Raw genomic sequence first — 22940 nt, forward strand, 5'->3', positions numbered from 1 at the left:
AATTAGCAGACATTCACACCGATACCATCAACAAAGGACTAAAGTGGGTAAGTGACTATTGGGACCATTCAAGGAATAATGGAAAATGGAGAACATGGAAACTTCCAGATTACATTGGAATGGGAATACTACATACTAAAGCTATAGCCCTTCAAGGTCTTTTAGACAAGAGACAAATCTTGAACTCAAACTTGAACAATCAACTAAGATGGGGAAAGAACATGACATGTATCTTCAACCTTAAGGAAGCCAAAAGAATAGATGCAAGGCTTCACCTTCCAAACACTGATAAGACATGGAAAGAAATTTGGGAAAATCCTCATTGGATGAAAGTCAAACTGTTCAAGTGGCTGGTTCAACAAGGCAAGATTCTGACATGGGATAACCTAAGAAAAAGAGGCTTTGTTGGCCCCTCAAGATGTCACATATGTAGACAACAGGAAGAAATTACAAATCATCTACTGAATAGATGCACTTTCACTACAATACTTTGGAATTGGATTGAAGAAGTCTTCGAGTAGACAGACAGAAATGTTAATGACATCACTACTACGTTGAAGAATTGGCGGAAATTTTTTGCGGATAATGAGATCATTAACTCCACCTGGATGCTGACCCCAGGATTCATAATCTGGAATGTCTGGAAGGAGCGCAACAACAGGATTTTCAAGGAGAAATCGAGTCTGGTGAGTTGCATCCTCAAGCTAATCCTTAAACAACTCAAAGAGACTGTTCATATCCTGGGAGGTGCAGCTACTAGCAACCCCATCAGACAAAGAGAAGCCAGAATATTGGAGAAGTTAGAGCTCAAGGTTCATCCCCCTCAAGGTTCTATGCAGATTAACAAGAATACCTCAACAGATAAGTATTCTTGGCAACCCCCTTCTCATGGATTTTTAAAATTTAACATAGACGGGGCTTCAAAAGGGAATCCGGGAGAAGCTGGTTATGGAGGGGTCTTGAGGGACGAGGAAGGAAACATACAAGTCATCTTCCACAGTTATATAGGAAAAGCAACCAACAATATGGCTGAGCTCATGGCGATGGAATTATGCTTGGAAATACTGCTCAAGTACAAAATTCACAATGTCATCATTGAGGCTGACTTGGAATTAGTCATTAACTCAGTGAAGAGGATAAATGCTTGCGCTACTCCTGAGAAAATCTCAGAACACTGGTGGCTTCTGCAAGTCTACCAAAGAATCAAAGTGCACCTTAGAAGGCTGAGAACTCTTAGGTTGGTGCATGTTCACAGGGAAGCCAATAAAGTGGCAGATTGGCTTGCAAATAAGGGGATACGAAATAAGCATATCGACTTGTGCTGCTGGTGGGAGGAGATAACGAATGACAGGTCGAAGGAGGAATGCTCATATAGGGCCATCAACAACTGACAGCAGCATCAGGAATTTTCCGAAACAGAGCCACACAGACAGGGTCTCGTTGATCTGGATTCATTATGAAATGTTATGACATAAGCGAGGTATTTTTTAGGATGCAAGGCTATGTCAGCCTCCTTAACCTAGGTAATAGCAAACCAGCAGTCTCAGAGGGCCGGCCGGAAGGCGGGATCTTCATCTTCCTTTGGCCCATGCGCCGGAATTCATATTTTCTCAGCAAGCGCAAAACCCCCGCTTGTATTCCTGTGACAACTTTACTACCCTCGGGGTGGTTTCCGGTTTATCGCACGCTCATTAAGCCGGAAGCGGTTTTTCACAATCGGGAGCGATTCCACTCACCTTGCGACACGTGGCTAAGGGTGGGGAGGAATTACCGCCCTCATCGCGCGGTAACTATCGGGGCTTTTAGTCCGAGCGATATGATCCCTAACCGTTGGATCAAACGAGGACAATCCACGGCCAGGAATGAGCGTGCATGTTGGTGGGTCCGAAACAGTTGTTATGTTTCGAGCTGTTTGCACGACCTCACGGGAATCGCGCGCAAATGGTGGATTTCGGGTGGTAAAAGTGATCGCAGGTTATGTCAAAAATGGACCCGACACGATTATAAATTATGGTTTACAGCGTTCATTGGGTCTGAAATGTTTGTTAAAAGGTGAGCTTGTTGGCCACCTGATATGTTTTTCATTCGCTGGATCTTCAGCTTAGGATCCAACGTTCAGTTTTGGACTGCTTGTTTGATTGGGTGGGCTCGCGTCCCTGGGTTCGCTTTGTAGTCTCGCGGCTGTGGATTGGGATGGGCCTATCATTTTGGTGGGCCTCATAGCCGAGGTTGCCGTTTGTACACTATTTCTCTTTTTTAATTGAATAAAAGGATCCACTCTTGCCTTAGCAAAAAAAAACAATACAATCCAAAGTCTCTAACAACCGATGTGATTATCAACATTCAAATTCAATGTTTTCATATCTCTTTTACTTTGTCATTTGCAACCATGTGATTATCAACTTTCAAATTCAATGTTTTCATATCTCTTTCACTCTGTCATTGGGCACCGCAATAATAAACATCAAATTCAACTTTTACTCTTTTATTTGCTACCACAATAACATGTAATAGAATAAATATGATTAGTAGTGAGACCACTAATTTTATACTATGGAATGAAGAAGGTTATGAATTTAACTTTTTTCATTTTAAATTTTTTTGATGCCTAAAAGTGAATAAAATATGATTATGTTGCAAACTTGTATTTACATCTAATTAACCCATGTCAATAGTAAAAACAATCTAGTCTAAGGTCGGGAACAACACCAAGGATAATGTGATTATCAATGTTCAAATTCTATCTTTTATAATTTTTTTTGTACTCCCTCATTTGCCAACACCATAATAAACATCAAAGTTAGTTTCTTCTACTCTCCTATTTGCCACCACAATAACAGTTAATAGAATAAACATGACTAGGCATGACTAGTATTGAGACCAGTGGTTTTAACTTATGGAATGAAGAAGATCCAACATAGATTTATTTTTTTTGAGTTTATAAAAGAACAGCTAAAACAGAAAGTAACTCTTAAATCTAACAAGAATTTAATTTTTTTTCATTTAAAAATTTTTTTAGATAAAGGGAAAAAAGCAAAACTAACCCAAAAAAAATAACCAAAACAGAAATTTATAATCAAAATGTAAATAATGCAAAACTAACCATAAATTTATCATAGCCTTTTATCCAGAATAATAAAAACTTAAATAATCAATTCTTTTAAATAATTAAATAAATTTAAAATTAATTATATTAAATAATGAAAGTATATAAGTAAAAATGTATTTTTTTATTATTTAAGTTATAATTTTAAATATATAAATAAACACAAAATTTTAAAAAGTCTAAATATATATTAAATTCTATAATCTTTAATTATATTTACAATTTCAAAAATTCGTTTTAGCTTTTATTTGAAGTCTCATCGAAAACATTCTACTCTATGTTTGGAATTTTTCATTTGTATCGTGATTTCTCTCTGCAACTTTCTTTGACTTGTAACAGTCTCGCTTCATTAAGCGCTCTACATGTGTGGTTTCCAATAGACATTTCTAATTTCAATGAAGAAATGAGCAAATGTCGCTCCCACAATATCTACAAAAGGAAAAATTAATAATCCCTGGATGATGATTGCAGTCGTACCCATTTGCCAGGGCTGGGAATGCCAGCGTTTACAACGAACAGAAGATAGTACCCGGAAGGAGCCAGGGCCTTAGACAGAGGAGCAGTAACCGAGATCTAACAACTGGCAGACCACAAGGCTCCGGCAGAAGATTCAGGAAGATACACCAAGTCGATAATACCCAACTTGAGCAACCTCTGGTTCATGGAATAACTGTGCGTGGTAAACGATGGTGCCAGAATTGTGACCGAAACCCGGTCCAAGGAGCTTTTCAAGAAGAACCTGAACGTAAAGTTAGTACCATATCCCATGAGGTTACCAAACCCGAGCGACGAAATGAAAGGGCGGTTCATCTGAGAATTCAAATAAGGCGGAGAGAAGGCCTCCAAGGTGAGGTTGGTGGGATACAGCACGCCTGTAAAATTGTAGAATATGTTGGGATTGCTCCCACCCACGAGGACCCGGCCGTCGGGCATCACATGACAAGCTGAATGGTACATTCTGGGGATGCCAGAGGGTCTGAGAATCTGAAACGAATGAGAATCAGGGTCGTAAAGGAGAGGATTCAGAATGGGGTCACGGGCCAGGAACCACCCCGCGGTGCCGTTCGAAGCCCCGTTGATAATCAGCACGTCTCCTGTAGGAAGAAGCATCATATCCCCCATGACTCTGCGCATCGGCATGTTCTCCATTGCCCAACGCGGGTCCGGATCGGTGATTCTCAGCCGCCCGCAGGTTCCGGAGGTGGGCAGAAACCGGCCCCGGTTGGCTTCAGAAAACGCGGAGTCATTACCCGCCCCACCGCAGATCAATACTTCGGCGTCTCCAACTAGGGTGTAAGGCCTCCGGGTGATTGTGCGCCGGGCGAAGGCGTGCACGAGGGCGGGCGCGCGGGCGCACGACGGGCGCGTGCTGAATGGGCATGCGACGATATGTGGTCAGCTTGCGACAAAAAAAATGCGAAAATTGACTAAGTATCACTCCACGCTTGTACGCATATGTTATAAGAATGTAGAAAGGTTTATATGCATTAAACGTGGAGCATAAAGTGTTAACCAAGCCGACACCATAAAAATATAACGTGGGGGCTTCATGGCATAATTTAAAATGTCAGCGCAAGATTATATGCCAAGGTGTGAAGCGTATAAATAAGAGGTGGCTGCACCTCATTTTATCCATTCATCTTCGCATAAGATTGAACACTCATACGCACAAGGGTAAAGGGAGGCTACACATATCTCATGCGTAGTCCTTCTAAAGTGCAGATTTGCACTGTTAAGTGTTGTTTTGGGTGAGGCAAGCGTGTTAAGGAGGAAATTGTATGCAGGACTTGGCAGAGTGAGATATGTAGCTCGGGTGAGCATTCTTTTTTGTGCAAGGGTGCATATAATTGTAAAACGCTGGTTTATGCCTTGTTGTAAAATTATTCTAAGTATTGGCTTGGAGTTTGCCAAGCATTACTTGTGTTGTAATATTGAAGAAGCTGTTATAATATATTGTTGGGCAGACTTTCTGGGAGTTGCCCTTCCCTTATACTTGCTTATTGTTGATGTTCTCGGTTTATTGTTCATGGTTAATAATTGAGAATGGTCTTCACTAAAGTATAAAGGATAATGCTTTATTCAGTTGCAAAAACATAAGCTAAGTAGGTTCATGTTGAAGTAGGCGTAGTCCACGGGTGTTAGTATTGTTAAAAAGAAAGCGCTCGGTGGTGCCGCACCTCGCTACAAGCAGTTGGAAGATCACCGCAGGTGTAGGGGCGTGACAGTTGGTATCAGAGCTCGGTTGGAGCTGGTGAGCAAAGGTTGCTCGTGACAGTGACAAGGGTACTTGCAGGTGAAGGAAACCGTTTCACACGAAGTGGAACAAGGGTTGGTTCAGGTTGCAGGTGACTTGGTAAAGATGTCTATCTTGCAAAAATTGGGTTATGCATCCTTCAAAGAATTCGAAGGGAGTCTACTTGAAGAGTCAGAAAGAGTAAAACAAGGATTTGTAGAATGTGGCAAAAGGTTGTTTGAAACAAAGGATGCTCTCTGTGCCTTGGTTAAGGAAGGGATTCCTGATAGAGGGGAAGCTCTTCGACTTGCAAAGGAAGTAGACTTGATTGAAGCAGAATTCAAGGAGCTCGAGATAAGACAGAAGGAAGTGAGGCATCTCCTAGCCTTGAAGAGGAAGGATGAAGCTGAGGAAGAACTTCTTCAACTTGGTTGGACAATAGAGCAAGATGAAGTTGCAGATTGTGCTAACAAGGAAGAGGAAGCCGTGGTAGATGAAGATGTTGCAGACATGACTACGATGGAGGATGAACTTGAGGTTGATCAAGTTGAACCAGGATCGTGCAGTTTGTCAACATGTATGGATGAGGTCACTCACATGGAGGAGCCTCATGATGATGAAGTAAGTGATGATACTTGTGTTTCATTTGGGCATTTGGGAGATGGACCATGTGCAGGAAAGGGCAAAGCCAGTTTGCCAATGCTAGGGAGGATCTTACCATGGATGACTATGATGGAACCTTGTATGGAGAAGCAAGGATTATCGATTGTTGCAGGGCTTGTTGGGGTTACTTGTGACCTTATGATGAAAGGTGCAAGGACCCGTGACAAGGGTGGAACGTGATGATCGTTGTGGAAGAATGAGTCATGCTTTAGCCACATGAATTGGCTAAGTGCCCGGCATGACTCATGGACAGGTTGAGGAGGGCACACACTTGTGATGTTTTGGGTGGACTTGTCATGGCCGAGACCAAGAGCAAGTCTTGATGGACACTTTGGTGGAGGAGCTATGATGAAGGGACTCATGACATGATGATGAGATGGTTGGGTGACCGAGTTCACTAAACCGAAAGTTGAAGACTTGGATGGGATGGCCAGATGTTGTGATGTGTCTACTTGGTTGGACTACATGGGCAACTTAGTCATGGACATCAGGTTGGAGACTTGAAGATATGGAGCATGGCAGACCTATGCAAGGACATTGTGTGGAAGCACTTGTAGAGATGTCAAGGGACATCCAAAGAGGAGTGCTAGGGCAGGAATGTTATGCAGGAGGACTTGCTAGTGTGACATGGGGACTTGAGGATGGCACATTGTAGATGATGAAGAGAACTTCATGGACCTGAATGGGGCACATCAAGAGTTGATAAGATTGGAGACTTGAGGATGGCACATTGCAGTTGATGAAGAGGACTTCATGGACCTGAATGGGGCACATCGAGAGTTGATAAGATTGAAGACTTGGATGGACTTGTGAGCAGCTATGGAGCATTCCTACTACATGAGGATGGGTTATGGAGCTCATGAGGACATGAGATTGTTGTGACTTTTAGGGACTTCATGTATGGTGGACTTAGAGATCTAATACATTGAGGAGCTGAGGTCAGGAGACTTTGATGCAGTATGGGATGCATACTTTCAAAGTACATGTATGGGCATGGCTTGGTAGAGTGACTTGATGTAGAGGATCGATAAGAGGCACTTTGAGGTGATGAAGTTACAATGATGATGATGATGCTTTGGTGATATACTTGAGCATGGGTTGAGCCGAGACTCAACGACTTTCTATACATGGGAGCTGATTTGATCAAGGATCATGGGCAGCACATGGATAGGTGAGACAAGTGCATACTTGTTTCTATGGAGACTTGAGGATGGCACATTGCAGATGATGGAGAGGACTTCATGGACCTGAATGGGGCACATCGAGAGTCGGTTTGATGAGATGATCTCTTCACTTTGGAGGAGACACACACATGGACAACATATTGCAGATGACAGTGGTTCTACATATGTTGCGGTGATGTTTGCCTTATGTGGAGGAGACAACATCATGGATGATGGTATGTTGTCGAGGACGACAACGATTTCAGGTGGAGGAGAATGTAAGGCCTCCGGGTGATTGTGCGACGGGCGCCGGGCGAAGGCGTGCACGAGGGCGCGCGGGCGGGCGCGCGGGTGCACGACGGGCGCGTGCTGAACGGGCATGCGACGATATGCGGTCAGCTTGCGACAAAAAAATGCGACGTTAAGGACTGCACGAAAATTGACTAAGTATCACTCCACGCTTGTACGCATATGTTATAAGAATGTACGAAGGTTTATATGCATTAAACGTGGAGCATAAAGCGTTAACCAAGCCGACACCATAAAAATATAACGTGGGGGCTTCATGGTATAATTTAAAATGTCGGCCCAAGATTATATGCCAAGGTGTGAAGCGTATAAATAAGAGGTGGCTGCACCTCATTTTATCCATTCATCTTCGCATAAGATTGAACACTCATACGCACAAGGGTAAACTGCACAAGGGTAAAGGGAGGCTACGCATATCTCATGCGTAGTCCTTCTAAAGTGCAGATTTGGACTGTTAAGTGTTGTTTTGGGTGAGGCAAGCGTGCTAAGGAGGAAATTGTATGCAGGACTTGGCAGAGTGAGATATGTAGCTCGGGTGAGCATTCTTCTTTGTGCAAGGGTGCATATAATTGTAAAAGGCTGGTTTATGCCTTGTTGTAAAATTATTCTAAGTATTGGCTTGGAGTTTGCCAAGCATTACTTGTGTTGTAATATTGAAGAAGCTGTTATATATTGTTGGGTAGACTTTCTGGGAGTTGCCCCTCCCTTGTACTTGCTTATTGTTGATGTTCTCGGTTTATTGTTCATGGTTAATAATTGAGAATGGTCTTCACTAAAGTATAAAGGATAATGCTTTATTCAGTTGCAAAAACATAAGCTAAGTAGGTTCATGTTGAAGTAGGCGTAGTCCACGGGTGTTAGTATTGTTAAAAAGAAAGCGCTCGGTGGTGCCGCACCTCGCTACAAGCGGTTGGAAGATCACCGCAAGTGTAGGGGCGTGACATAGGGCGTCCAGGGGGAGTCGGACGGAGGACCCGGAGCTCGGGTAGTTCCACGGTCCGCCGGGCATGTCCGGGTATGACCGGACGATTCGGTCCTTGGGGTAGTCGAAGAGAGTCGATCTGGTGTTGGCGAAGATGAACAGGGTCCCGTCCGGTACGAGGTGGACGAAAGGATAAAGATTGTTCTCTGCACTGTCCCTCGTCTCCTGTAGGAATGGAAATGTGAAGATGACTGACCCGCTTTGGCCCGGCGCCTTGGCGACGAACTCATAGCTGAATTGTCGCCGCCCGCCGACGACGACAATTCGCCCGTTGGGTAGAATCTGATTCGTCGCATACCATCTCCTCCTGGCCAGGCCACCCGGGTTCTCGATCCAGTCGCATCCCTCGCACGGATTGAATATTCTGACCACCCGGTCTCCGTCATTGTAGCCACTGGTCTGCACTAGCCGGCCATCCAGTGCCAGTGCCCCCGACGAACACCATGTGTCCGTCTGAATTGTGAGCGGGCGCACCCGGTTCTTGTCGATGTCATACTCGATGGAATGCGCCCAACAATCCACCGGGAGAGCAAGATCGTTCGGGTCAATCCGGCATTTTCCTTGTGGTAAGCTCATATTGGAAGGGTCGTAGTCTGAGCGGTCGAAGATGATGATCTTGTTGTTGGGCAGCAGCGCCATGTGCATCGCCGAGACACCCGAGTTTGCCACCAGAAGCTCCCATTTGCCGCCGGGTTGACTCTCTGTTGTCGCGGGCCTGAAATTAATCAAGAAGAAGCATGAAGCGAAATACATTAGAGCCCACATGAGCCCTCCCTGTGTCCTTACTGATCCGCGCAGCCGATCCCAACTTCTTGCCATCGTTTGTGCAAAATCTTCAGGTCATGATCTCAGTTCAATTCAGTATATCTCATGAAACAGCCAAATCAAGAACTTCAAAGTTTGATTACAGATGGTGATCTGATATAATACCATGCTATGCATACTAATCGGGTGTTCTCATATTAGCCAAAGGGTCGTGTAAAGCTCTGAACAGAGGCTACTCTTCTCATATTAGCCAAACTGTCGTATAAAACACTGAACAAAGGCTATATACTTTGCTAGTACTGTGCGCTCGTGTATGAGAATCCCAGCTATCTACTCCCTTCCCTTGTTTGGAGCAAGGGACCATCGAAGGAATTTAAGGGGATGAGAGTAATGTATATCACGACTGCAATTCCTTTCACCACCGATCTCCGACAAATCATAGCTTCTTCGTTTAACACTGATTTATAAAACACTGAACAAAGGCTATATACTAGCTAGCACTTTGCGCTTGTGTATGAGAATCCCAGCTATCTACCCCCTTCCATGTACGGAAGCAAGGGACCATCGAAGGAATTTAAGGTGATGAGAGTAATGTATATCACGTGCGACAGATATCACGACTGCAATTCCTTTCACCACCGATCTCCGAGATATCATAACTTCGTTGAGCACTGATTTGATACCAACGCTTTTTTCCTCTTATGTCTGAGTATAATTGTGTGGTGTTAAGCTCGACTGGAAATGATGGTGGAAATTTAGTATGATTTAATAAAAGCTGAGATATGTTCTTTGAAATTGAATTTGAGTAAAAACAAAATTTATACCATGCGCTGAATCCGTAACCGTAACAGTTAGGTTTAATTTAGCTTTATTTTAAGGGAGATTTAGGATCAATTTTAATGGTTGTTATTATAACACTAAGAGTATTATCCAAAGTTAATTTTAGTAAATGTCATTATAACACCAAGAGTACATTCTATAACACTCAGGATCTCCCAGATGCCATTATAACACCTAAGAGTATGCCCACCCACGATAGCTGACATCCAACAACCCCCAAGTCGAATATACTAATTTCTTATGATTTTGGCACAACCAAGACTGCTAGGGTGGAGTCTACTACTTGAGCCGCACACCATAGCAGGATACTATACTCTTATCTTATAATCTGTGTGATTTTAACATTGGTCTCCTGTGTTTCACCCTACTGACCTGACTGTCAAGCCACATGTCACTATAACGTCACTCTATAGTATAGATATATTTTAGATATAGATTTAATATGAACCTAGAGGGATCTAATTTCTTCTAGTGTAATTTTTTTAATGAACTAATATTATTTAAATATTTTGTATAGTTATTTTTTTAATTTTTATTTAGGTTTGTATGAACAAAATTTCAACTTTGATAACGGATAGACATAATTACACATCATACTATGTCAATTATAAACTCAATAATAAAAAACAAATCAAATTTTTAATTATTTAAGTTATTAAATCCAGACCAAAAAATAACATTTTTTAAAATAAAAAATCAAGTTAAACTTGTATCCTCACGGGCCAATACTCCAATAATTTGTAATTTGACAATAACCTAAACATCCTAGGATACTAAACACCATATCCCACTCCGAAAAAATATAAAAATATCTACCCTCATGCTGCATGAGAGCATAGAACAGGGCAATATTAATTTATAAAACAAATGAGAGCATTGTGAAACTTTATCATAACGCATAATTCCATGGACCTTTCACATAAAAATAATCACGTGGTACGGATACTCTACTACTTGGTCTTATGGTACCATAAAGAGACCCTACAGCAAGTTGTTGTGACTTAGAAGGAAACTACCATTATCTTCACCATTTATTTTTTCAAAGCTATATGACTAATGTAGCCTGAAATGAAAAAAATTATAAAGTCATATTGATGGTCGTTAATTTATGGGATAGAAGGAAAAGTATATAGTTTTAAGAGATAATTTATTTGGTTGAGTTTTTGTTGTTAAGTATTTCATTTATCGTGGAGTTATAGGTTAAATTTCTTCAATGCTTTTGAAGTTAAGCCTTATTAATTTGACGGGGAAGTAAATTTTGGATTTTCCATGAAAACAAAAAAAATGAAAAATATATAATTATAATGAAAAAATATATAATCTATATAAATATAATGAAAAGTGAAATTTGTAAAACAAAATAAGGAAAAATAATAAATAAAATAAAATTTAATTTTTTTTTATAATAAAAAATAAAATATATAACTAAATATTATTTATACTTTAAATATTATTTTTAGTTTTATTTTTCATTTGTTATTTTTTAATAAAAATATTAAGCTATAAATAAATAAATAAATATATATATATATATATATATATATATATATATATATATATATATATATATAATTTTATTCACTAAACTTATAATAAAATAATATAATAACTATTCTTATTTACACAATATATTATATTAACTATAATTCATCCATTAAAAAATTATAATAGTATTTAATAGGTGTGTTGGTTCAATACAATGTATGTATTCTCATTATCGTTATTGTTAAGAAAGGATTGGATTTGTATATTTTTTTACCAATCACTAATTTATTATTATTTATAATAAAGTTTTTTTCCTATTTGAAATAGTTTACTATTATTCATAATAAAGTTTTTTTTATTTCAAATATTCATAATAAGGTTGTATAGGTAATTTTGACTTTCTATCAAATATTCATAATAAGGTTGTATAGGTAACTTTGACTTTATATCAAAGAATTATTTTTCCATTTGAAACATTCAAAAAAAACATTAAAAATACCATTTTGAATTTTCATTTTAAGTAGTCACCTAACTCCACCATTTGTTTGATATAATTAAAATTTACCTTAAATATAGTTTGGAACCATTTTCCAAATCAAGGTCTTGGAACCATTTTCCAAATCAATAACCATAATGTGAATATCACACCCCATTAAGGGCATGGGCTCTTATTTGAGTCCAATATACCACATAAATGTTGTAGCTAGATTGTTTCCACAAAAACTTCATAGAAACAATGTATTATGTCTTTGTATGAGATTGAATAACCCTTTAATACCTCATGCATTTCTATGATACAATGTTTTCTATCATAGGAATTACTTGACCTTCCCTTGTCCACATTCACCAAGGTTAGAGTCAACAAAACCATACATTTGAAGCTTTTTCTTGTATCTTTATGATAACACATACATATTTGTAATAAATAATTATTTTCTAAGTGGTAATGTAATTAATTTAAAATGTGATAGAAATTATTATAAAATTTAATAATATCATGTATGTCGTAAAAAAAAATTGTAAATTCAAACTGCATATTATAATATGTTAGAATAATTGACTTGAATCTACTTTACTCATTAGTGGAAATAATAAATGATTGATGAAATCATGAAGCATAAAAGAAAAAGAATTCAATCATACATAACACAATAATTTTTTGGGGAAAGTCACAACTAAAAACCTCTACTATCTCTATATTGCATTAATCACGTTTAACCTTTGCACTATCTCAATCTATCTCACTGCTTCCCAAACAAGCCCAAGCCAATACTTAGCCAATTGCTTCCCAGACAAACTCAAGCCAATACTTAGCCAATTGCTTCCCAGACAAACTCAAGCCAATACTTAGCCAATTCTTCTCCTGCCAAGCTCTTATTTCCTTGAGCAGTTTCCTTGGGAATTAAGCCATATTTAATTGAGAAATTCCACAAATATGAATTGTGCAATCCTCATAGGCCTTCCTATGATTGCATGCACCCCTGTACAATTCAGATGATTATACAATTGATAGTACATTGTCCTTGAACTAGAATCTCAATCGAGTTTTTTCTCTGATTTGACATGCATGAGTATATTATGAGTGAATCTTCAGTTCATTGGTTGATCACTGCATGTTATACCTCACTATTGAATCTCTCACTAATATGCATGAGTTAATTATGAGTGAATCTTCAGTTCACTAGTTGATCACTGCAGGTTACACCCCACTACTGAATCTTTCACTAATATGCATGAGTTAATTATGAGTGAATCTTCAGTTCATTGGTTCTGCAGTTACACCCCCTATATCTTTCACTAATATGCACGAGTTAATTATGAGTGAATCTTCAGTTCATTGGTTCTGCAGTTACACCCCACTACTGAATCTCTCACTAATTCCTGCATCAGTTGGAACTAGTTTTTTCAGGACGAAAAAGCATGATTGTATTTATATAAGAAATATAAACAAAGCATATATAGACAATCACATAAGATAATATATGTCTCATATAGATCTGGCGAGACAAAACACACCATCACAAAAACCATACTATCAACCGTCATCAAAGTCTTCAAAGACAGCCAAACTGTCAAACATCATCAAAACCTTAAAAAAAACCATATAGTCAACCAAAATTAAATCCTCACCTAATATCATATATTCTAGAGAGGAAACCAAAAAAAATAAAAATATCATTCATAAAACTAATGCATTGTTTATAAAGACACACCAGGAAGAAAAGAAATAACAATAATTGTTAAGATAATTTTTGTCCGAGTAACATTTTCTTCAACATACTTGTATTTCATAAAAATAAAAATATCATTCATAAAACTAATGCATTGTTTATAAAGACACACCAGGAAGAAAAGAAATAATAATAATTGTTAAGATAATTTTTTTCCGAGTAACATTTTCTTCAACATACTTGTATTTCATAAAAATAAAAATATCATTCATAAAACTAATGCATTGTTTATAAAGACACACCAGGCAGAAAAGAAATAATAATAATTGTTAAGATAATTTTTTTCCAAGTAACATTTTCTTCAACATACTTGTATTTCATAACACCATATAGCCCACTGAAACCCTTCTTAAATAGTGTCCACCTCCATATTGACTTCGCTGTATATATGATTAATAGAGATATCCATAAGGCTTCCCATGATATGAACAATAAATAATCTCTGAGCCTGAATAATATCCTTTAATAAACTGGTTCGACACACTGTCACCGCGTTTGAATAAATGTACCAGAAACACTCTCACACTGCGTTTATAATAACGTACCAGAGCCACGTGATAACACTCAGATATTTACTCCGTTAACCCAATCACGTTTGAACAAATTTCATGTAAATATTTACCGCTAGAGTGGTTTTAATTGTTAAGCTTATGTTGGTTTTGTTTGTGTTTTTAATCAAAATTTTATGTAAGTTTAAATTCATAGCTGTAGAATATGGGATATTTATGTAAATTGCAGACTAAGGGAATATCTCATAATCTGATGAAACTCGCCGAAAAGATATGGTTTTCTCGTAGACTTTTCCCTCGTAAAACGCTCTGAAATGCTCTTTTAGCAAAGCGATACTCACTTATAGGAAATCAAGGGACTCCTTCAGAAAGGAAATAGCTAATACAGCCAATAGCACTTCACCTTACTTTTCCCTTAACTCGGGAATTGTATAACTCTCCAGACACGGATAAAAAGTATGAGTTTCGGAATCGGCATCCAGGTGAAGATCTATTTATATAGATACCCCACGAATGATTTTTATTTTGGACTAATATTTTATCTCACAAACAAATAAACAAAATTGTGTACTATTGAGTTGATAGGTTCATTCTACAACCCAGTTTGAGGAAGATAAAATAAAATAAAATAAAAAATATTCTCTAGTAAAAAAACAAAATAAATATGTTATGCTTGTTTAGTAAGATGTTTAAACCCTATAGCTTTCAAAAATATTTCAACACAACTATTTGAAGATCTATGTTAACTAATATTAACTTCACAAAAAAAGCTAAATAATTTTATGCATGTTTATTAAGTTTTCCGTATGCGATAATATAATTTCAAATCAACTTTAAAAAGAGGTAAAGTAATTAGAAGTGAAAAAAAATTAAAAAAATGTGAGTAAGTTGTTTAAGGTTTATACTTCTAAAAAATATGTCAACGCTGTATTTAAAAAATATTTGAAGATCTATGTTAACTAATATTGATTATACTTGCCATGATGGGGGTGACCAAACTTCCACAAGGAGTCAAATTAGTGACCCTAGGGATATTTGAAGATCTATGTTAACTAATATTGATTATTGATTATACTTGCCCTGATGGGGGTGACCAAATGTCTACAAGGAGTCAAATTAGTGACCCTTGGGACCTGCTTCAACTCCACTCATACATTAATTCTACATCATGTGAAATCTGGGTATACGCATACATTAATTCTACATCATGTGAAATCTGGGTATTCACTCCGCAGGTATGAGGGAAGATCTTGCTCTCCCTATGGATAAATTCGTAGGCAGGTTTGGAACACAATGCAGTGTTCAAGCTCGGGCAATGAATTTTGGCAAGCGATGTGTGTGGGTCTGCATCCATGGTGGCTCCCTAGGGTTCTTGCCTTGGCTGAGAGGTGTTGTGGAGGTTAAAGGCCCTATGGTATGGTTTGGAATTTATCATTTGCTCTATCCTTGGGACTCGAGCACGTGAAAGGGTGCAAAACTGAGTCGGATCCAAGATTTAGCCTGTCATTGGCTCGCACTCAGCAAAATCCTCTCTCCAAGCATTCAAATCTCTAAGTGGGGTAAGAAATTTGTCTCTCTCGGCTTCTTTGCTTGTTTGTAGGTTTCAAAGATTTCTTATCTAGTGTTGGGTGGGTGTGAGGCTGCAAGCTCTTCGTTGTCTCTCTTAGATGTCTCTTAATGTGAGGATGACTTTGGGGTGCCTGGGGAGCGACCCGTGTGTTCTTTCTTGTTTAATTGTGGTTGTGTTGTATGTGTTGGAGGGCGATTAGGGTGGTGGACTTGGTTTGTACCGCTCGGCCTTCCGATTTGGGAAGTTATTTGTTTGTGTTGCTTCAAAGGGCAAGGGGCAAGTGTCCTGGTGAAGTCTTCTCCTTTGGGCTGGTTTTGTGGTTCTAGTACTTGTGTTGGGTTTTGCGGGTCCTCTATTGGTTCTGCTTCAAGGGCTTGCCTCTTACATCCGATCTGTTCGGTCCTCTTCTCTATGCCCTCGTCGCGGGGTGGGCAATTGTTTCAGGGGAGGCATCCTGAGCCTAGTCTTAGTGTGTCCTTAGCCAATTTGGGTAGCCGAGAATCCGAGGACACTGAAACTCTCTCTCCAGCTCATTCACCTGGTCATGTAGTAGCTCCGATCACCATGGAATCTATATTTGAACAACTCCGACACATCCAAATTAATATGGATATTCTCATGACCACAGGTATGAAGACAAAAACGAAATTATGGCTTACTTCAATGACATTCAGTATAGCCCAAATAAAATTCTAGAGCAATTGGATAGTCTTCGGTGCCATCATCGTCGTACGAATGACCATCTTTGCAGTCTAGAAGCGAGAGTGGAACACATCGATTTCCATATGCATGATCAAGTCAGTTTCTCAGCAGCCTTCTTTTCTTGTTAATTTGAGATATGCTAAGGCTACAAAGCCTCCTGGAAATAATGCATGTAAGTTGTCTTTTTTGGTATCAAAAACTCTGGTCAGAATGAGAGAGTGAGGATTGCCCAGATGAACTCGGTAAGTTGCATCTTGTTGAAAATCTAATGAAAACAATTTTGAACAATAAAAAAATTATTGATATTTTAATGTGTATAATGTACTCTATATAGCATTTAAAAATACAATATAAATAATGTGGGTTGTATAGAGAGATTTTTTTTCAAATTTTACACTTTAACATAAAAAATACACCTAAACAAATTTGATTTGTCTGAACTCAAATCAAAACGGTTTCTAAAATAAATCTATACTAAATTATACCTGTTATATTATTCCATAACTAATCTCTTATTCCACAAACAAAAAAAATATTGTACACCAATCTAATATTTAATTTAATTGTTAATATTATTACATCTAACCATTTTACGGAGCTCTATACACATACGTGAACTTGGGTTTTGTCTCCTAGCCCGGATCACGGGTGTTTACTCTTCCCAAAATGTCTGTATATACAATATACATGCATGAATTAATTCTGCCATTAGGCATGAACAGTCACCAATTCTGACAAAGCTCGGCCCTCCATCACGAGCTGTAAATCAAATTTGATTTACCCAAAAAAATAATATTTTTTTTTTCTTTAAATAAAATTACTCTGTTCATATTAAAAGTGTACAATTACATCATGACCAAAGTTTAAGACAACTACCCAGAAAGAGAGGTAGATTGAAACAAAAAATTGTCTAACACTGAGAATTTAGACGAGATCTTTTTATGTAATCCCGAGCAGGGGAACCAGTGTGAACCTTCTTGACCTTACTGAGTTTACAGACATTCCAAAACACTTGCATTTTGAACCCTGGCTTATCAGCGTAAACAAAAATGAGCAGCAGTAACAACAAAAAGCCCTTTATAATGGGCCGCATAACCTCAGACAGAGCAGCTGAGAATGAGCTAAGCCTCTGGAGGCTCCTTCACAATTCTGCACCAGCCAATGTCACACGGATCCTGAGCACGGGCAGCGTCCTCCACACACGGATTCTGAGCACAAGCAGCATCCTCCACAGACGAACCCGGGCAGCATTGTAGCATCCTCCGCGAGCAGCATTCTCCATCACCATGTCAATAACATTGCTCGCAGGAACCTCCGGAGCTCGCGGAGAGCATGGATTCGGCGCAGAGACTGAGCCAGGGCCCTCTTGATGAGAGCTGGACTCTCCCACCTCCTGGGCTTCCTCGAGAAAGAGCATTGAAACATGAGCAGTAATCCAGGGTGCAATTGAAAGTAAAAGTCGTAGAGCCGAAAGAGGGAGAGGACGAGGAGTCTGGAGGACTGGGCTCAAGGTAATGGCTGGGCTGAAGCAAGCACCCTCTCCCACTGTGAGTGCGAGGGTAATGGCCAGAAATGAAGTCGCTGGAGGGAGAAGTGGAGGACGGGCTAGAGGACGCCCGCCGAGGGGTGCCTCTGCGGCATCTCATCCGATGGCGAAGACGGGGCATAATGAAAGCAGCAGCGACTTGGTGGGAACAAGACCGAGCAACCACAGAAACAGAACACAGGCCGATCAAGCGAACAACCAGACGGGAGTCCAAAGCCTTAGAGAGAATCCAGGGAACTAACTGAGGCAGCTCCACAGGTCTACCGGAGCAAGAACCCAGCTTCGTCGCACCTATCAGGCCGCTTGAGCCAACATTCACAAGGCCATAACCCGACAACATAACATAACAGACTCCAGAACGAAACCCTGGCGGAGGTTTGATTTATTACCCTTTCCCGTGCCTCGAATTGCTCCCACCATTACTATGGCATTCAAGAGAGCTGAAATCCAAAGCATATCAAAACGTGTGGAGGTGAAAGACATTCCCATATTGCTTACCGTGAATCCCTTAAACGTAGCGATGCCCACATGTCGATGATCATCCGTCAACTAGATATTAAAGTTGCTGTACAGGACGGGCAGGTAGCGGCCCTTCTCACCCCACCTCTGTGCCATCACATTAAACCTCTGTTTGGACACCCGTATCCGGGGACCCAAAAAAATAAATTACCTCCCAATCGATATTTTTATTTTTTTATATGACCCATTTAACTTTTGTATTAAGCAACGACTGATACTAAAGCCACCAGGTGTAGCAGAGGTCTGTCTTCTTGATATTGATGAGCCAGCAAGAGAATCCAAAAGGAAAACCAAGCAGCCAAAGAGGTCTTAAAAAACTATGGATAGTTTTATTTTATATATTTTAGTTTTTGGAAAATAATAACAAAGAACCTCCCAACCAGATCAGTGACTTTTAATTATATAACATTAAAATGATATTTTTGAAGTCAGCATCCTCACGGGAATTAAGCATTCCATTAGGTATGAAGTATATAATTAAAATGATATTTTTGAAGTCAGCATTCTCACGGGAATTAAGCATGCATTCCGATAGGTAGAAGTATGAAGAAATGTTACCAGGTAAATTTTGGAAATTGTTAAAAAAATCAAATAGTTAAGATTGGTGGTTGGGTTATATTTTTGAAATATTTGGAAATGTAATTTTAGATAAAAATAATAAGTTAAAGTTAATTATTGACTTTGTTTCATATAAATTTATAGCAATTTAATATTTAGTTTTTTTGGTTTATTATGCATTAAGTAATATTAAAAATATTTTTTCTATTTTTTTAATTACTATAATCAAAATTTTGTATTAACTAATTATTTATATATTTTCAAATGGTATGTTATTACAATTGGTTTTTAAAAGTGAATAAAATATGATTATGCTGCAAACCTGTATTTACATCCAATTACCTGTATTTACATCCAATTAACCGATGTAAATAATAAAAACAATAGAGTTTAATGTCGGGAACAACATCAAGAGTTGAGAACAACACCAAGGATAATGTGATTATCAAAGAACAACACCAAGGATAATGTGATTATCAATGTTCAAATTTAATATCTTTTATATTTTTTGTACTCCCTCATTTGCCAAACACCATAATAAACATCAAAGTTAGTTTCTTCTACTCTCCTATTTGCCACCACAATAACAGGTAATAGAATAAACATGACTAGGCATGACTAGTATTGAGACCAGTGCTTTTAACTTATAGAATGAAGAAAATCCAACATAGATTTTTTTTTTTTTGAGTTTATAAAAGAACAGATAAAACAGAAAGTAACTCTTAAATCTAACAAGAATTTAATTTTTTTCCATTTTAAAAATTTTTTGGATGAAGAAAAGAAAGCTAAACTAACTAAAAAAAAGTCATAAAAAAAATCACCAAAACAGAAATATATAATCAAAATGTAAATAATGCAAAACTAACCATAAATTTATCATAGCCTTTTATCCCAAATAATAAAAATGTAAATAATGCAAAACTAACCATAAATTTATCATAGCCTTTTATCCCCAATAATAAAAATGTAAATAATGCAAAACTAACCATAAATTTATCATAGCCTTTTATCCAGAATAATAAAAATTTAAATGATATTGAATAATGAAAATATATAAGTAAAAATGTATTTTTTTATTATTTAATTTATAATTTTAAATATATAAATAAATACAAAATTTTAAAAGGTCTAAATATATATTAAATTCTATAATCTTTAATTATATTTACAATTTCAGAAATTCGTTTTAGCTTTTATTTGAAGTTTCATCAAAAACATTCTACTCTATGTTTGGAATTTCTCACTTGTTTCATGATTTCTCTCTGCAACTTTCTTTGACTTGTAACAGTCTCGCTTCATTAAGCGCTCTACATTTGTGGTTTCCAAAAGACATTTCTAATTTCAATGAAGAAATGAGCAAATGTCGCTCCCACAATATCTACAAAGGGAAAATTAATAATCCCTGGATGATGATTGCAGTCGTACCCATTTGCCAGGGCTGGGAATGCCAGCGTTTACAACGAACAGAAGATAGTACCCGGGAGGAGCCAGGGCCTTAGACAGAGGAGCAGTAACCGAGATCTGATAATAACTGGCAGACCACAAGGCCCCGGAAGAAGATTCAGGAAGATACACCAAGTCGATAATACCCAACTTGAGCAACCTCTGGTTCATGGAATAACTGTGCGTGGTAAACGATGGTGCCAGAATTGTGACCGAAACCCGGTCCAAGGAGCTTTTCAAGAAGAACCTGAAGGTGAAGTTAGTACCATATCCCATGAGGTTACCGAACCCGAACGACGAAATGAAAGGGCGGTTCATCTGAGAATTCAAATAAGGCGGAGAGAAGGCCTCCAGGGTGAGGTTGGTGGGATACAGCACGCCTGTAAAATTGTAGAATATGTTGGGATTGCTCCCACCCACGAGGACCCGGCCGTCGGGCATCACATGACAAGCTGAATGGTACATTCTGGGGATGCCAGAGGGTCTCAGAATCTGAAACGAATGAGAATCAGGGTCGTAAAGAAGAGGATTCAGAATGGGGTCACGGGCTAGGCACCACCCGGCGGTGCCGTTCGAAGCCCCGTTGATAATCAGCACGTCTCCAGTAGGAAGAAGCAGCATATCCCCCATGACTCTGCGCATCGGCATGTTTTCCATTGCCCAACGCGGGTCCCGGTCGGTGATTCTCAGTCGCCCACAGGTTTCGGAGGCGGGCAGAAACAGGCCCCGGTTGGCTTCGGAAAAGGCGGAGTCATTACCCGCCCCACCGCAGATCATGACTTCGGCGTCTCCAGCTAGGGCGTCCAGGGGGAGTAGGACGGAGGACCCGGAGCTCGGGTAGTTCCGCGGTCCACCGGGCATGTCCGGGTATGACCGGACGATTCGGTCGTTGAGGTAGTCGAAGAGAATCGATCTGGTGTTGGCGAAGATGAACAGGTTCCCGTCCGGTGCGAGGTGGACGAAAGGATAAAGATTGTTCTCTGCACTGTCCCTCGTCTCCTGTAGGAACGGAAATGTGAAAATGACTGACCCGCTTTGGCCCGGCGCCTTGGGGACGAACTCATAGCTGAACTGCCGCCGCCCACCGACGACGATAATTCGCCCGTCGGGTAGAATCTGATTCGTCGCATACCATCTCCTCCTGGCCAGGCCAGCCGGGTTCTCGATCCAGTCGCATCCCTCGCACGGATTGAATATTCTGACGACCCGGTCTCCGTCATTGTAGCCACCGGTCTGCACTAGCCGGCCGTCCGGCGCCAGTGCCCCCGACGAACACCATGTGTCCGTCTGAATTGTGAGCGGGCGCACCCGCTTCTTGTCGATGTCATACTCAATGGAATGCGCCCAGCAATCCACCGGGAGAGCAAGATCGTTCGGGTCAATCCGGCATTTTCCCTGCGGTAAGCTCATATTGGAAGGGCCGTAGTCCGAGCGGTCGAAGATTATGATTTTGTTATTGGGCAGGAGCGCCATGTGCATGGCCGACACGCCGGAGTTTGCCACCAGAAGCTCCCATTTGCCGCCGGGTTGACTCTCTGCTGCCGCGGGCCCAGAATTAAACAAGAAGAAGGATGAGGCGAAATACATGAGAGCCCACATGAGCCCTCCCTGCGTCCTTACTGATCCCACCAGCGGATCCCAACTTCTTGCCATCGTTTGTGCAAAATCTTCAGGTCATGATCTCAGTTCAATTCAATATATCTCATGAAACAGCCAAATCAAGAACTTCAAAATTTGATTACAGGTGATGATCTGATATAATACCATGCTATGCATTCTAGTCGGGTCTTCTCATATTAGCCAATGGGTCGTGTAAAGCTCTGAACAGAGGCTACTCTTCTCATATTAGCCAAAGTGTCGTATAAAACACTGAACAAAGGCTATATACTAGCTAGCACTGTGCGCTTGTGTATGAGAATCCCAGCTATCTACTCCCTTCCCTTGTTTGGAGCAAGGCACCATCGAAGGAATTTAAGGTGATGAGAGTAATGTATATCACGTGCGACAGATACCACGACTGCAATTCCTTTCACCACCGATCTCCGACAAATCATAACTTCTTCGTTTAACACTGATTTAAGCCGTAATATGCCTTTTTTTTCCATTGAAAGTCATGAAATTCCGATTATATTTTGGAAAAAACCAAATAAAAATCGTCAAAATTTATAATTTTAATACTATAAAAATTGTCAAAATTTATAATTTTAGAGCTTGACAATTTTATAATTTTAGAGCTATTAGATATTTTTAATGATGTTAAATGGATTTAAAACACGATTAAAAATTGTATTTACAAAATTTTTTGAAAACTTTTAC

General features: G+C 39.3%; 2 pseudogenes; both read right to left on the reverse strand.

Moving 5' to 3' along the window:
- Positions 1 to 3550: 3550 nt before the first annotated feature.
- Positions 3551 to 9381, reverse strand: LOC149223882 (aldehyde oxidase GLOX pseudogene; annotated as a pseudogene).
- Positions 9382 to 20573: 11192 nt separating this feature from the next.
- On the reverse strand, positions 20574 to 22509 carry LOC149223883 (aldehyde oxidase GLOX pseudogene; annotated as a pseudogene).
- Positions 22510 to 22940: the final 431 nt, after the last annotated feature.

The sequence above is a fragment of the Pinus tabuliformis genome, chromosome Q (assembly GCF_031772625.1).
Source record: "Pinus tabuliformis cultivar Carrire ecotype Pingquan chromosome Q, CPIR1, whole genome shotgun sequence".
Lineage (NCBI taxonomy): Eukaryota > Viridiplantae > Streptophyta > Pinopsida > Pinales > Pinaceae > Pinus > Pinus tabuliformis.